This window comes from Lycorma delicatula, chromosome 4 (genome assembly GCF_047948215.1).
Source record: "Lycorma delicatula isolate Av1 chromosome 4, ASM4794821v1, whole genome shotgun sequence".
NCBI classification, from domain to species: Eukaryota; Metazoa; Arthropoda; class Insecta; order Hemiptera; family Fulgoridae; genus Lycorma; species Lycorma delicatula.
Genome location: NC_134458.1, coordinates 164,318,620 through 164,334,747, shown reverse-complemented (window position 1 = coordinate 164,334,747; position 16,128 = coordinate 164,318,620). Strand labels below are relative to the sequence as shown.

Sequence of the window (16,128 nt, the reverse complement as noted above, 5' to 3'; positions counted from 1 at the left end):
ATGGAAACTTTTCTGAAAAAGAGGTTCCATAGGACCCAAAATATGGAGTAATTTTTTTTTTGTAATTTCTCATGCTTTATTCATTTTCAAGTTATGGATTCCATATGTGATAGCGACAGCAAGGATTCAAATGGAACCTTTTTGTTTAAGTACTTATACTCTAAATACATTGTAACTTTGATGACAAAAAAAATTTGGTCAAGGAGATCAATTAGACCCAACATTTTTTACTAATTTTTTTTATTTTTTCTCAATTATACTTTGAATGCTACATAATTCTGATTATTAAAAAAGTCCTTTGATCAAAAGGGACAAATTGGACTCTTAACCTTTTATTGAACATTTTCATTTTTTTACAATTGTAATCTAAATAATTCATAATTAAGTAAATAACATTTAAAAACCATACAGGATATTTGAAATAAAAATTTGTCAAAGGTATAGCTGGAAAAGTTAAGCAACCCTTTTCCAGATGTTTGAATAGTTATATTACTGCCACAATGTAGTGATAAATACAAGTAATAAAACAAATTAAATATAATAAGAAAGTGTTTGGACTGGTTTGTATAGTGCCTGTAAGGGTCCCTCCTCATGTGAGTGTTTGTTGTGAGTGCATTCCTCTCTGTCTACAAAGCTACATAGTGCAATAAAGGCAGCTTAATTTGCATACACCTATGTTGCTGTATTTATCAGTGTCTGTTTTCTTTGTTTGTTGTATCTATTTTATTTTCTGAGTCCTTACAATGATGCAGCTACTTTCTGTCTTGACAATTTTGTATTACATTATTTATATAAACAAGGTAACACAAAATTATTGACAGAAAATGTGTTTGCATACACAAGCATTATATATTTTCTGTCAGTAGATGTTCTTTTATTTTGTTCTTAATTTCATGTAGCATGTGATTTATGAGTATGGATTGAAAACCATTCATTTATGACATATTTTATCACATAAAATAATTCTTTCAGTTTAATTGTTGGCTGATGAAGGTGTGTACAATAGATAATACGTAAGAATATCACGTGTGTATTCCTATGTTTAGAGGAACTGATGAATTTATGAGATGTTAGCTATTTAATAACATCAACAAATAGCTAGCAACTGCTTACCATTCTTCTCATATTTTTTCCTGGTGGTTGACCTTCAACTTCTCCAAGAGCAATTTTAGTACGGATTTCATTATGGTAATTTAAAATATACTTTTTTCATCACTTGTTAGACCAATACCTTCTAAAAATACAACAAAATATCAATAATATTATAATAAAATAACACTAAACACAATAATAAAATCATCAAGTGCTCAAACACTGATTTAGAAACAGTAAAATCTACAACTACTGTCAGATTGTGTTATATTTAAGAATAAAATATCTGACAAATGGATATCTGATTTTTTATAAATTATGCATAAAAATTTAGCGTGTTTCATAAATCTTAATTGTCTGTTTTTTTTTTCAGAAACATTATTCAGTATGTTTTCTTAGGGTTTTGAAAAGGTGCCTATTTTTAGGGCTCTGATTCTGAAGGCCTTACAAAAGAAGATAATTCATAAAATCTATAACCAGACTATTTAAAATCTTCATGATTATTAATTTAGTGAATTATTTATTTGTTAGTATTTATTTATTATTTGGTGTAATGAGAATATAATATGCTTTTCATATTACATCTAAAAATTAAGTTTATATGTGTTATGTATTTTTTAATTTTTTATATAATTTCTTAATGACATTTTGGTGTTATATTTACTTTTTTAAATGTTATTTCTTCCTTTATATTCTGGATATTATTTAACACAAAATGGACATGCTTGTTGAGTATCTTAGGTAAACCTGCAAGTTGGGGCCACTGAAATATAAAAATACTGGAATGGGCACTAGCGTTAGAAATCCATGCCAACAAAGATAGCTGATTTAGAGGTATAGCTCTCTTTGTCTACAGTCCGTTCAAAAAGTTTGTGACGATCTTTGTCATCATAAATCACAAGTTATCTTTCATAATTCAAGTTATTGTAGAAAGTTTTTATAAAAACATTTATATGATACAATGATTAACTCAACATTTATTTAATATTCATAAGCATTGAAATTTTTCTATTAATTAAATAGAATTATGAGATTTTATCACTTAATATTAACTACAATTAAGTTTTATGGAATCACTATCTGAAGGGACGGTACGTTAGGTACAATGCGCATGCGCTGCACTGTGCGACAATGAAAACTATACCTCTAAATCTATCTGTCTCATGTTCATTTTCCACTCACGTTGGACATAGGCAGTGCCATTCCAGTATTTCTATATTTCAGTGGTTGGGGCACAGGTGATTGATAAAGTGTAACTATTATTGTATATTAAATATACTTTTATGATCTCAATTGAATATTTACTATTTACAAAACAGGATCTTGAATTCTTTATTCCATTACACTTGTTACTTTGGAAACATCTCAAGACTGTAAAAAGAAGAAAATTAAAGTCAATGGTAAAAAATCAGGCAGTACTGAAACGAAGGAAAACTGATGAATGAACAACTGATCTCATTTATTATTACAGCATAAAATGCTGGTGAACTAATGCTTACTAAGACTACAGGAGGTTATGGAATACAACTTTGGGAATCATTCAGTTAATCATAATTATTACCCTATGGTTCTGATCAATAGTCTTGAGAATGACCATTGAATTTTGTAAGATAAGCTAATCTCAAGGTCTATTATGTGACTTCTGAATTCAGATTTTGGGTTTTACAGACAAAGAAGTTTTAGTTTTACTAATTTTTTGTGTTCCTTTAGATTCAAGCCATTGTGCATCCAGAGAATATTCAGTGCTATAACCCTTAAGTAAACTTTTATACAGAATTTCGCTAAAGTTTTTTCTTGCAGTTTTGCTAGTACTATGAGCTTCATAATTCACAGACTTTATAATGAATTCTGAAAGTTACTGCATTTAATCTTTACTTACACTTAGTATGTTATCAAAAGCCCAGCCACACATTAGTCATGAGAAGAAAGCATGTATTGAGTTTTCTACTATCATCAGTTACAAGCAAAAATTTATTTTATCACTAAATCAGTCATTTTTAATAAAATTATGATAATTTTAGAACATGTTTTTGCATGTTTTAGGAATTTGAAAAACATAAGTCCATTAGCAAGCTGAAATTCAAGCTTGTATTACAAGTCACTTAAATGCATTATGAGAATGATAAAATTATGTTTTAATATTTGCAAGTGAATTACGCTAATAAACAAAGGTTCTGGGACATGAAAATTTTATTGTGTTTTTGAAGTAATGCTTTGTGCTAAATTCAAAAATGCAATCAATATTTTTCCATCACCCTCAGTTTTTATGATTAACATTTTTGAAGTATTGCTTTTGCAGAATTTTACAGTATTTTTAAAGATAACTTAGGTACATAAAAGAATATTTTAAATGATTTTTAAGAGAGGGAAGAGTACAAATACAACATTATAAAGATTTTACATGTAAAATGATTCATTTACAGTTAAATCTGACATGTCAGTACAGAACAGTTTTCTGAGTCATACAGTCATACAATTACACACCAGTATTGTTTAAATATTGGCCAAGGAAGTGTGTAAATGATTGTATAACTTCTGTGCGTAGGGGTTAGTCATTTAAAGAACACTGAAAAAGTTTGAATACACTACTTAAAAAATATTATGAACTATATTTTGCTGTTAAGTCAGATCAAAATAAAATTGGATCCCTCACTTTTGCTGTTCGACCTGTTTGAAACATCTGACAGACTGGACAAGGGGTAATCGGTACTGTATTAAGCCAAGTCAAAAAGTCAGCGTAGAAATCATTTAAAAGTATTGTGTGAAACCTTCTAGGAAATCATAAATCTCCTACTACTGTTACATTGTCAGAGAATTATTAGTCATATAGTCACAAGCACAAAGTACTATCAGTAGTAGATGTTAATTTCAAAGAGACCATCCTTGGCATTTTGCAAAAATCTTCGAATGGAGAATATTTTACTTTTAGATGGTATTAAAAATAAAAAAATTCAATATCTGCTTTTCTGATATCGCATCCGTTTTTCAAACACAGCGGCAAATGTATTGTTAAAAAATAATTACTGCTGTTTTTGATATTCCATTTTTTGTAGAATACATCGTTTTATGACTTCTTTATTCTTACGAATTTATTTATACCCGGCCCTACATATACTACTGCCGATTAAAGCTGGTAAAATTCATTTCTTAACAAACATGCAAGGATAAATTTGCTTTGCGTCCAAATTTGCCTCTCAAAAAGTTCATCGTTTTCGTTAATAAAAGGAATGTAGTCTTACTTAAAAACCTTCAAATACTCCCACAGATTTTAGTCAAATTACAAAAGATTTTATCCGAATGTATTGAAAAAATAATACAAATTACATTCTTAGATTTCTTGAAGTAGGAGTATTTTCTATTTCTTTTTTTTATGAACGTATGATTTAAAAAATTGAACATAAGTACCTAATTATAGTTGTAATTGGAAACTTATCTAAAAATCTTTTAAAATTATGTTGAACGAATCATAAATTTTCATTAAGAACTTTGCTGCCTATGTACAACACCTCAAGTGCGACTACACAATGTTCGCGTTTATAAAACAGTTTGTTTACGTAAATAAGTGGATAACACCAGCTTTCGCGTAAGAATGATTTTTAAGGATTATACAATAGTTAATTTTTATTTCGACAAAGACGATACAAAAGTGAATTAACGTATAGTTCTTTCACATTCTTTTTTTACTTTACGCTGAGAAATGGCTGCTCTAACTGACCGCTCTATGATGCGAGGATGACATGTTTGTCATGCTATGGGATCTTATACGGAATCGATCTGACCGAAGCTAAGATAATGCTGTTACTTAAAGATTAATGGCCAAAAAGTTAACCATTTTTACAGGAAACCGTTGTTGAAATTTTCAGGTTTTAAGACATCAGGTTTTAGATTTTCTAATCCATTTTACACGATCGAATGTACTTTTCAAATTTTATGCGCGAACGAGCATAAGAAAATTTATTTTATTAACACGTCCGTAAGATATTGATTTCGAGAAAATGTATTTGCAATATTGATAACCATAATTTTATTAAAAGTAATTGTCAAAATGATAATTAATAGCTATTTAGTTTTTACATCAGGTTTGTTATTATTGGGAAAGTAATTTTGTTGCACGGCTGATTCAGTTAATAACTTCTGCAACCTTATTTAATTCGTTTTTTTTTTTAATTTTTACTTGAAAATAAGTGCTTCTGCTTGCTGTTTTTTCGCATGTCGCCTGTATAAATATAGCTTCAAAAATGGATTTAAACTCCTCATCTTGAGTATAAACGCAAAACAACAAATTCGATATTAATATGTAATCGTGTTTCCTTGATATCAAAATCCCACCGTTTTACGTTTGCTAATAAAAAGGTAGTTTAATGGGGTATAATCTTGTATACCGAAGTTTGATTAAAAAAAAAATCGGTTTTCTTTAGAAAAACTGACATTAATGTGTCTTTTTCTAAAGATTCTAAGAAACCATATTTCTATGGATTGTCATAATATTGGGAAAGAAGAAAGTAAAAAAATAATTTTACAATACTATTTTGACGCATTAGCCTGTATTGTCAATATTTTAGTATAGAAGTTTCTGCATATGGAGCTCTAAAACTGTAAACAGAGACCATACCAATACTCTGTTTAATATTTTGAACTGTTTAACACCATTTGAATTTTCGACTTTTTAACTGATCTGAATTGAAAAAAGAATTTGACTCTTTCCAACGAAGTCCAAAATGTGCAATTCTAGCGTTAATCGTCAACTACCATCTCGAAAAGCACCTGCTCATAATGCTGTTCACAGGCAATTGAGATTCGTACTTATAAACTGTAGCTATTCCATGGAAATAAATCTAACGATAAGCCACAAGGACTTCAGTTTGTAACAGCCTGTTATACTTCATTTTTTTGTTTATGAAAACTACCTCCAGGGTATTTTATTTTTTGATGAAGCAAATTTTCATGTTCATATTGTCGTGAATCACCAAAATTGTCGAATAAAGTCTCAGAAATCCATACGAATCGGTTAATTCGTGCGCAACTATCCGAAAGTGAATGTCTTGTGTGGTATCATGCATAATCGAGATTTTGGGGAATTATTTTTCCACTATGATACTATTATGGCATGTTCTACTCGGAAATAGACGAAATCTTTGTTTTTCCGCAGATTTAAAGTACGGAAAGAGCATCATTTTCCAACAGGATGGCCCTTCCACATTACGCAGAAGGTTTTTTTTTGGAGGGGACAACATACAATACATCTTATACCAAGAAAAAATCCGGTCATTTGAGCCAAAGAAAAACAGCAGCCGTATAAGTGATTCCTGCATATGTGCTCGCCAGAATGTATGAAATGGATTATGGGGTTGTCGTCTGCAAGGCTGTAAATAGCGTTCATATTGAGTTACATTAAGAGGTAAAAAAAGGTAACTTTGTACTTTCATGTAATAAAACACATACATTTGTAATTATAAACGTAATAAAGTGAATTTAATTTAAAACCACGCAGTTCCTTTTCAGATATACGATATATTTTAATTTAGATTTTTTGTTTATTTGTAACAGGTATATCACGGAATTAAATTAAAAACTAAATTCCAAAACAGGTGTTCTTCTTCTTTTGTTCTGTTCAACTTTAAAGAAAATTTAAATGATGAATTGAAATTACATTGACTGAGAAGTAATCGGAGAGTAAAATAAGGTTATCATTTATTTTCTTATTCTTATATGAATGAAAGGTTAAGCTTCAAACTTACTGACAAAGATATAACACGACACTTTTAGACAAAACACGTAGCATTCAAATAAAAAAATAATGTAATAAGAAAAAAAATATTTGTGCATAAATTAAATGCATAATAATGAACATAATTTATCAACAGCCTACTTACAACTTATGCGAAATAGATGATTATCGTCATGCGTACCATCAGCAAAACTAAGAGTTAACAACAGAGCGCTGAGCAATAACACATTCATATTTCCAACAGACAAAACTGACAGTATACAACTAGTTAATGAAGACAGAAGAAATACTGCAGTGCAAGTAATAATGATACCAATAGCTGGTATCATTTATAGATATACTGATGTCAGTGGTTGGATGCACCAGTGTTTTTTTTGTTTTTTTTTTTACCTTTACTGATGCATTATTGAATATATTTTAAGTTATGTACATTCACAACCAACAGCAATTGTTTAAGATATGATTTTTTTAATTATTCTGAATAAATAACATATTGTTTTATTTTTTAAAATAATGGTTAATTAATAAGAAAAGAATAATAAAATGATGCTACTTTTTTTTCAAAAACAGAATAAAATTATGTTTTTTAACAATAAAAAGATATATAAATAGAACACATTAAAAACGTGTTAATAGAATATTAATATGTTTACTTGCAAAGCCAAAACAAATGTGTCTAGAAATAATGTAACATCTTTAATAATTCCCGGATTGTAACAATAATACCCTTGAAATATCAGTATCTGATTGGACAGTACCTACAGCCAAACTGCAGTTTTATTTAAAGACTGTTGTAAGGGAATGATTATAAAATTACAAAACAGAAATAAATAAAGTTACAATTAATTATATATTAGGATCTATGATTGAGATTTACGATAATTTATAATATATGTATCATTAAAATATATCATTACATTTTATAAATTTATATGATTAAATCAAATTATGGCCAATAAAATTATTCTTTCCAAATATTTAAAAATAATGTGCAAATATAGTTCTGTTAATTTTCAAATCATTTAAAATAATATTACAGTCTGTCCAGTGGTTCGACCAGCAGTCAATCCTGATTGAGGTCTTAAATTTTCAGGCCACAGGATTTTATGAGTATTCTGTATAAGGGCATGTGCGAGGAAATTATGTTATATGCGGTACCAGTGTGGGCGAATATGCTAATATTTAAAAGCTATTGGGATATATTATTAAGAGCTCAACGCCTTACATTATTAATGGTAACAGGAGATTACCATACTATTCATAGGAGGCAATCTTGGTGATTGCAGGCGTGAGACCGATAGATTTAATTGCCTCAGAAAAGCAGCAGAGTTATGTTGCTAAGAGGTCAGGTGAATTGACTTCACAAAAAATTCACAAGATAAAACGGCATGGCAATACTTTATGGTAGGCAGATGGGACGAGCCTATGGGCTCATGAGCCAGATGGGGTGGATGTTATATGTATGATCTCTTCCCAGACATTGTTGGTTTTCAAGGTGCCCCTTGAGTTCAGCCTAACAAGTATGTGACGCAATTTCTTTCTGGTCATGGTGCCTTCAGAGACAGACTCCAGCGATTTGGTCTGGTGGATTGGTTACCTGGCAAGAGAATGGACTGCCAAGGGAATTTAGGGTTTCGCCTGGTCTTCCCTGTCTTTTGGTTTTGTTGTTCTTGTGTTATAAGGTATGATGTTTTTGTAGTGTTTTGTTTATTTAGTTTTATTTTTATTTCATGTTTTGTATTATGTTACGTTTGCGAGTTGAACTCAACTTCTAATCTATCAAGTAGGCTGCATTTTTAATTTCAGTTCCTTCATCTCACTCAGTCTTGTTAAAGACTCGACATAGATGTGCATTCTTTTAAAGAGTTCATTTCCTAGTAGTACATCAATGATCATATCACATGTGTTATCAAATCTAGGTATGATCGCATAACCAAAAGAGAAGTAAGCACAACCTATTTTCTAATTAAAACAAGATGAGATTTCCAGACAAATGTAAGTAAATGTTAGTTTGTCATACAAAATTTGTTAGTTTTCTTAAAAAATCAGAGGATAGACTGAAATTAATTTGCTAAAAGTTTTATCATGATGCTTATTCTCCTACCAAAACGAGAAGAAGAGAGAACAATTCTATTCCAGAAGCAAAAGAAAAAGGTTATAGTAGCATTTATAAACATGTTTTCTTCACTTAAAAGTTATTATTGTAGAAGTAAGAATGTCAAATGGCAGTATTTAAGCAGTGACCTGAATCTTCAGTATATGAAAAATATATCTTAGTGAGCATGAAGAATCAACGAAAACAAATTAAGAGAATTTTTGAAATGTATTTTTTCCTCTTTTAATATTGGTTTTGGCAGTCCTGTGGTAAATACAAGTTTGTTATGCATTAATCTTGCATTATCTTGAAGAAAAGCTAAAACTAGTTAAAAGTGAAGAGGAAAACTGATTTAAAACTTAAGTTAACTGTACTCAAATATGGAGCTGAGGATTTTCAAATATGCTAAAGCAAGTAGACAAAAAAGAAGTGGTTATGAGTTTTGACTACGAAAATAATTTAATGCTGCCTAAGGTAGCTGATCAAGTATCTCGCTACATGATGTAGTTATACAACGTCATGGATTGTAAGGGTTCAAATGGACCATGGTAAAATAAAGAAACCAGCTTCTTTTATTTTTGGACTAAGAATGAATATTGTAAAGGCTTGAATCAAATAGCATCTGTTATCAGTGATAGATTAAATAACTTGGGTCTCAAGAAAAAAACAAAAGTAGCCCTCTACACTGATGGTTGTGGCAACACAAAAAATAAAAGTATGTTGGTTATTTTGTCCAAATGGCTTTTATCTTCTATACCACCAAACATGAAAATATCATTATAACATTTCTAGTCATGATAGGGAACATTCCTGTATTCACTCTGACCAAGTTTTTGGTCGTTTGGAACTGGCAATCTGGAAGAAAAGCAAAATAGAAAATCCTGAAACACATTTTACAGTATTCAAGGATTTTGTTACACTTCAGCATTTGAAAAATATTGACATGAGAGACTAGAAGAAATATGCTGATATTCTTTTGAAATCAATTGTTTCCAGGTGCTTCCCATTTCAAAAAAAATAAAATAAAAACCATCACAAAAACAATAGCAGAAAAATCAGTGAAAATTCTTGGTGAACCTTTCTGTAGAAGCAGATCTGAAACAGAGCAGATCTGTACCTTTCGGCAACAAAGTGAAGCCAGCAATACTTCACGATATCAACTGCTTGTTTGTTTACAAAAGATTGTTAGATGAACAATTATTAATTGTGCCAGAGGTCATGGAGAATGAGATAAACAAGGCTGTAGATGATGAGTTTGAAGTTAATTTATTGGAAGATAAAGAGTACACACATTTGGAGCCACTGATGTAAAAAGTATAATAATTCTAATTTGTTACTTTTTAATAATAAATTATAATATTTAAAGTGGTTTTTATTTTTAAATATGTTTTTAAAATGATTTATAGTTAAATACAATATTAATGGCCAAACCATATCGTTCATATTGCATCATGCAAGTAAATAAATTGCCTGCATGCTGAAATTCTAACTTTTTTATTTTGAGGTTAAACTACTTCACAGCAGACTGAAAGATAATTAAAGTTTAACTTAACCAATCTCTGGCTGAATGCTCTGAAGCCATTAATTGAACACCAATAATTAATGTACACTAATAATATCAGTAAGAAAATCCAATTAATAAGTAAAAATATCATTAAATTTAGTTAGAAGTAAGGATTCTTCAGCTTCATAGAACAATTTTCATAGTAGCTTATGGTTATGATATTAACAATTTACCTTTTCAAGCCATACAATTAAATGTGTTTTAAGCCATGTGAAAAATGTGTTTTTGTTATGTATAATGTATTTTCATATTTAAAAATAGAGAATGTCAACTTTTCTTTTTTTTTAATTATGTAATCGAATAATTATATTTACAGATAAGGTAAAAATAATAAAACTTTAACTGTTAACTAATTTATTGCACTTTTAAATTCTGTACAAGACATTTTTCACTAATATTTTAACTGTGATATTGGCTAATATGACATGGATAAATTTTTCCCTCATTTAATTGGCCATAAGACCAATTAAACAAGCTACCTCCATAAATAAGTGTACTATATATATATATATATACATATTTACACGAGGTGCTACACAAAAGTTCGGGAATTTTACCATAAAAATAAAATAGCTTACCATAACTTATAATCTCCACTGTCTCCTTAAAGTAATCCCCTTGGGCATTGATACAGTGATGCATTTCTCGCATGATTCCATACATCCCTGAAAGTCTGCAGGTGTAAGTGTTCGAAGCACGTTCTGCGTTTCTTCCTGAATCTCCTCAATTGTGTTAAAACTATGGCCTTTCAATTGAAATTTTATTTTTGGAAAGAGAAAAAAGTCGCGCAGGGCAAGGTCAGGCGAATAGGGTGGGTGGAGAATCACTACCGTCTTTTTGGAAGCAAAGAAATTCCGAACGGCTAGCGACATGGGCGCGGGCGCGTTGTCATGGTGCAGAACCCAGCTGTTGTTACCCCACAGATCAAAACGTTTGCGCCTTATGCTTTCACGTAAACGCTTCAAAACTTCACAATAGAACATCCCATTGACAGTTTGACCTAGAGGAACAAATTCCTTATGGATAATGCCTTTGATGTCGAAAAAACAGTCATCATCTACTTCACGTTGCTGCGAACTTGGCGTGCTTATTTGGCGGTGAACTTGGCGACTTTCACTGCGACGACTGCTGCTTAGTTTCAGGGTCATACCCGTATACCCATGTCTCATGACCGGTTATGATGTTGGAAATGAAGTTAGGGTCATCTCTTGTTGAATTTTTCAATTCACTACAGACAGCTACGCGATTTTATTTCTGGTCGCTGTTCAACAGTCTCGGTACGAATTTTGCAGCAATGCGTCTCATGTTCAAATTGTCCGACAAGATGTGTTGCACGGACCCATATGACATTTGTACGATTGTACAAACATCACGGATTGTTTGTCTACGATCTACAACAATAGCCTCTCGCACTTTCGCGATGTTTTCCGGTGTTGCGCTTGTTGATGGTCTTCCTGAATGCTCATCGTCATCGACAGTCGTTCGTCCATCTTTTAATCGTTGTACCTCAAAAAAGTTTTACTTTTACTCATAGCATTGTCACCAAATGCTTCCACAAGTATGCGATGGGTTTCTGCACCAGTTTTTTTAAGTATGAAGCAAAATTTTATGCAGGTTCTTTGCTCTTTAAAATCTGCCATTTAGAACTTCGCCGAAGCAGTAAAACACAACGTTACACAACCACACGAAAGTCAACAATGCAGCCTCTCACCGTCACAGCTGTTGGCCACATCTAGCGGCAGCAGGTCACACCAGCAAAGTTCGCGCGCGAAATTCAAATTCCCTGAACTTTTGGGTAGCACCTCGTGTATATATATATATATATATATATGTATTTATTAATTTGGGGATTAATGGTTATTTTAAAAAAACAATTCATTAGAGTTCTGTTATGAATTTCTAGAACTCTATAATGAACACACTGGGTTGGTCTAGTAGTGATCGAGAGTTCCAGCGTTCAAATCCTAGTAATGTCAGTTATTTTTACAGATTTGAGTACTAGATTGTGGATACCGGTGTTCTTTGGTGGTTGGGTTTCAATTAACCACATATCACAGTAATGGTCGAACTGAGATTGTACAAGACTACACTTCATTTACACTCATTCATATCATCCTCATTCCTTTGAAATATTATATGAACGGTAATTACCGGAGGCTAAACAGGAAAAAAAAAAGAAAGAACTCTATAATGGGTTGTATGCCTGGTAGTAGGGCAGAAAGAGTCTTGGTTGTACGTCCCAGTGCAAGCTTGACTGTATGTAGTGAGTGATGTGCTCAAGCTTGTTTGGCCTTCTGTACTTTTGTTTATATGACCCATTGAATTATTGGCTGATAGCCTATATGGGGAAAACGTATTACTGCCTGTACATGCTAACTCGGCTGAATGGCCACCAACTGCATGTTTGTCTGTCTGGATAGATTGGCACACTGTGTATTGGGCTTATTTGGTTGAATGGTCTACTCTATGCTTGGCTAACTGGTTTGATTGGCTCATTGTGTGCTCAGCTGTCTGGGTAGAACTGTCCATTGTATTCTTAGGTATATGGCTTGCTGAACACTGGATAAATTTTAGGCCATTCACTGGTGGGTGTTTAGCCTACTATACTCTTGGCTGTCCCAAATATCCTGGTCTGGGTTGTACGGCCTCTTATATGCTTTCCTGTGTTGCCAGTACTCTGCACAGTATTCCTAGTCATTCACTTGAATGTTTGAACTGCCGAGCTCTTGGCTATTCTACCTGTCCAGCTCTGGGCTGTTATAAACTGGGATAATATTCTTTGTCATTCACTGGACAGCTGCCTGATTGTATGTTGGTAAGTCTACAGGATATCTTTTGTGCTCTAGAACTTCGTAAGGATCAATTTTTGAAAGAAAAATCAAATAAATATTAGGCATGTACGTACAGCTGCTCTCAACTATCTGTATACTGCACACAAGAGCAAGAAGATTAATTATATTATTTCACACATATCTAGCAGTGAAATCCAGTTTTATGAATCTTGAGTTCAATTCTGCACAGAGTTATTTATGTTTACTAAAACTTCATGTTAGTACTACTAACTTTACTAAAACTTTGTTAGTACTATCTTTTAACAAGCTCAAAAAACAGGAATTATGTTTAATGGTGTATTGAAATTTCTGATTAGAAGCATATTTATATTGAATACTGTGGAGATACTAAAGATCAGTAGTTTTTTTACTATATATTAACAGACCTTTTCTATTACTCTATAGTGACTGGGTCCAAACCAAGACATTTGGGACTTAAGAAAGAATCTAAAATCGTTTGGATTTGTGGAACAGAGGTCCAGAAAATGTGATGTACAAATGATTGCTGAAAAATAAATTCGGATTGATACATAGCGTTTCAGTTGATTTTGATTTACCAAACAAGCCAAAATATTTGTATTAAAATGTATACTGAATGAACTTAATTTTACACAATCATTTAAATAAATATGTATCACAAAAATTTATTTTTCTATAAAATTTTATTATTAAAATCTAATTTAATAAAAATATTTTTTTAAACTTTCAAAATCGTTGTGTATGGGCCATGTCATTTTAACAGGTTAACTATCATGAGGGGTTACTGAACCTGTCACCGCATTATCTTAAATTGCTGAGAGAAATGTCAGCTGGAAGGCCAATTTTGCTAGCATTTTTTTTTTTTTTGCTGTTATTAAGTATATTATGTTACTTTATGGGAAAGCATCCAGAAATACAGAATTTTACGTAACTGAACAGTAATAACTAAAAACATATGAGGGGTCAACAGACCTTTCCAGCTGTGGAGTTGACATAACACACTTTATATTTTAAAAAAATAAATAAAATTCACTACACCATTTATAAGCCTATGAGCATCATAATATTTTGTATTTACTTTACCAGGTAACATTATCATTACAAATTTACGTCTGTTGATCAGTTCACCAACCTACTACTGGATCTACTTTTATTATATTTTAACAGACTTTTCTTATATCCCAGTATATAATTTCACTAACAAAATACACTATAAAACACTAAATGTAAAATTCACTAAAGCACATCACCCATTTAATTTTGTTTTCTTGTCTACTTAGGTTTTTGCAACATGTGTTTTAATAAAGCATATTGGTAATTAATGTTTAAATACCAATTCTAATATGCTTTAATATAATGCTTTAATATAATTTAAAAACGTTTACTGGAAAATCATCAAGTATTCTAATATGCTATTGCCTTCTAATTTTCTATTTGTTTGATAATCTACTCTAAATGTCTGAACGCTTGTACATGGGATTGCAGTCTGTAGATTATTGCCTTAAAATAATCTCAAGCATGTGAAATATATTTATTACTTGTAAATATTATACACAAATTCTCCCGAGTGGTGAGGATCTCCATCAAAGTGTACTGTAAGTGCAAGATACTTGAAACTTGAAGAAACTGATCCCACAATGCCCTGCTCTCATGTGTGTTAAAGTTGCTACTTTAGATTCAGTCTTTTCCATGTCTGCACAATCTGAAATTAACTCTACTTAAATTATTGTAGTAATAAAGTCATCATTTTTCATATAAATATGTATTTTTTAAGGTTTATTAAAGTTTAGTGACTTTTAAGTCAAAGAAATAATGTTTTTGATTGAAAAATAATACAATCTTTTTTTGTTATATATTCTACTGCAGCTAATTAGTCAGCATTACCATTTTTTTTTCAAATAAATTAATTCTAACTAAAATAAGTGACTATATAAATAAACTGTAGCTAATTATATAGATAGTAGAAATCTTGTGCTTGCATGACTCATCTGAGGAGAGTTGCCTTTAGAGCAGATCATTTTATCAAAGTCAACAGTCATTGACTTCATGAAGTTACTGGATTATAAAATAAAAATTAGCCAAGAAAACTTTCTTTTCAATACTTATTGTATATTTTAACAGTGTACTAGTGTATATAAATATTATATACACGATTCCAAATATATAATATAAAATATGTAATACGCTTAACTGGAATGATAAGCATAGTAATTAGAAAAATATTTTGAAGGACTACAAATTAAAAAACTTTTTTTTTAAACAAAGAATACCTTAATTGATAAAAATAATTATCACCTAAGTAAATTATTTCTAAAAACAACTAAGAAACAACTTTGTTTTTGCCACATATCTATGATTTTTTTGTCGTATCGACATGTAAAATCTTATCTTACAAAAGAATATATCTTTGCAAAAATTGATAAAATATAGTCACAGTAAAACATAATTTTTTATATGGTGATAACAAATTAATCTTTCATAATGAGAAGTACTTATGTTGTGACACTTTTTGTTTGTTTTCTCATCTCATAAATATTGTTTTTTTTTAATTTACAATATTGACTGTTTTATGTAATTAAAACCTGTATATCCACATAATATGAGAGATTTAATTTAATTAAAAAAGTTTTTTTCTGTAATGTAAAAAATGACAAGCACTAATAAAGCATGCAAACACATAAACAAAGAATTTATAAATAATTTAAAACTGGTTATGAACTAGTAATTATTATAAAATAAAACTAAGTTAGTAATAAATAAAAATGTTATAAAACCCATTAAACCAAACAAGTGTGCATCCATTGCACCACCACATCCTTAAAATAATAATGTGTGAAAT

General features: G+C 30.7%; 1 protein-coding gene across 2 annotated transcripts in view; it reads right to left on the bottom strand.

Moving 5' to 3' along the window:
• The window catches only part of LOC142324052 (BRCA1-associated protein), a 57,125-nt gene extending 55,921 nt beyond the window's left edge, over positions 1–1,204 (bottom strand). The window contains exon 1 of one of the 2 annotated variants that reach the window (XM_075364655.1): positions 1,114–1,204. The gene's annotated coding sequence lies outside the window, so the exon portion shown is untranslated. The remainder of the gene's footprint in view (positions 1–1,113) is intronic. The other variant, XM_075364660.1, reaches the window with a different exon arrangement.
• Positions 1,205–16,128: the final 14,924 nt, after the last annotated feature.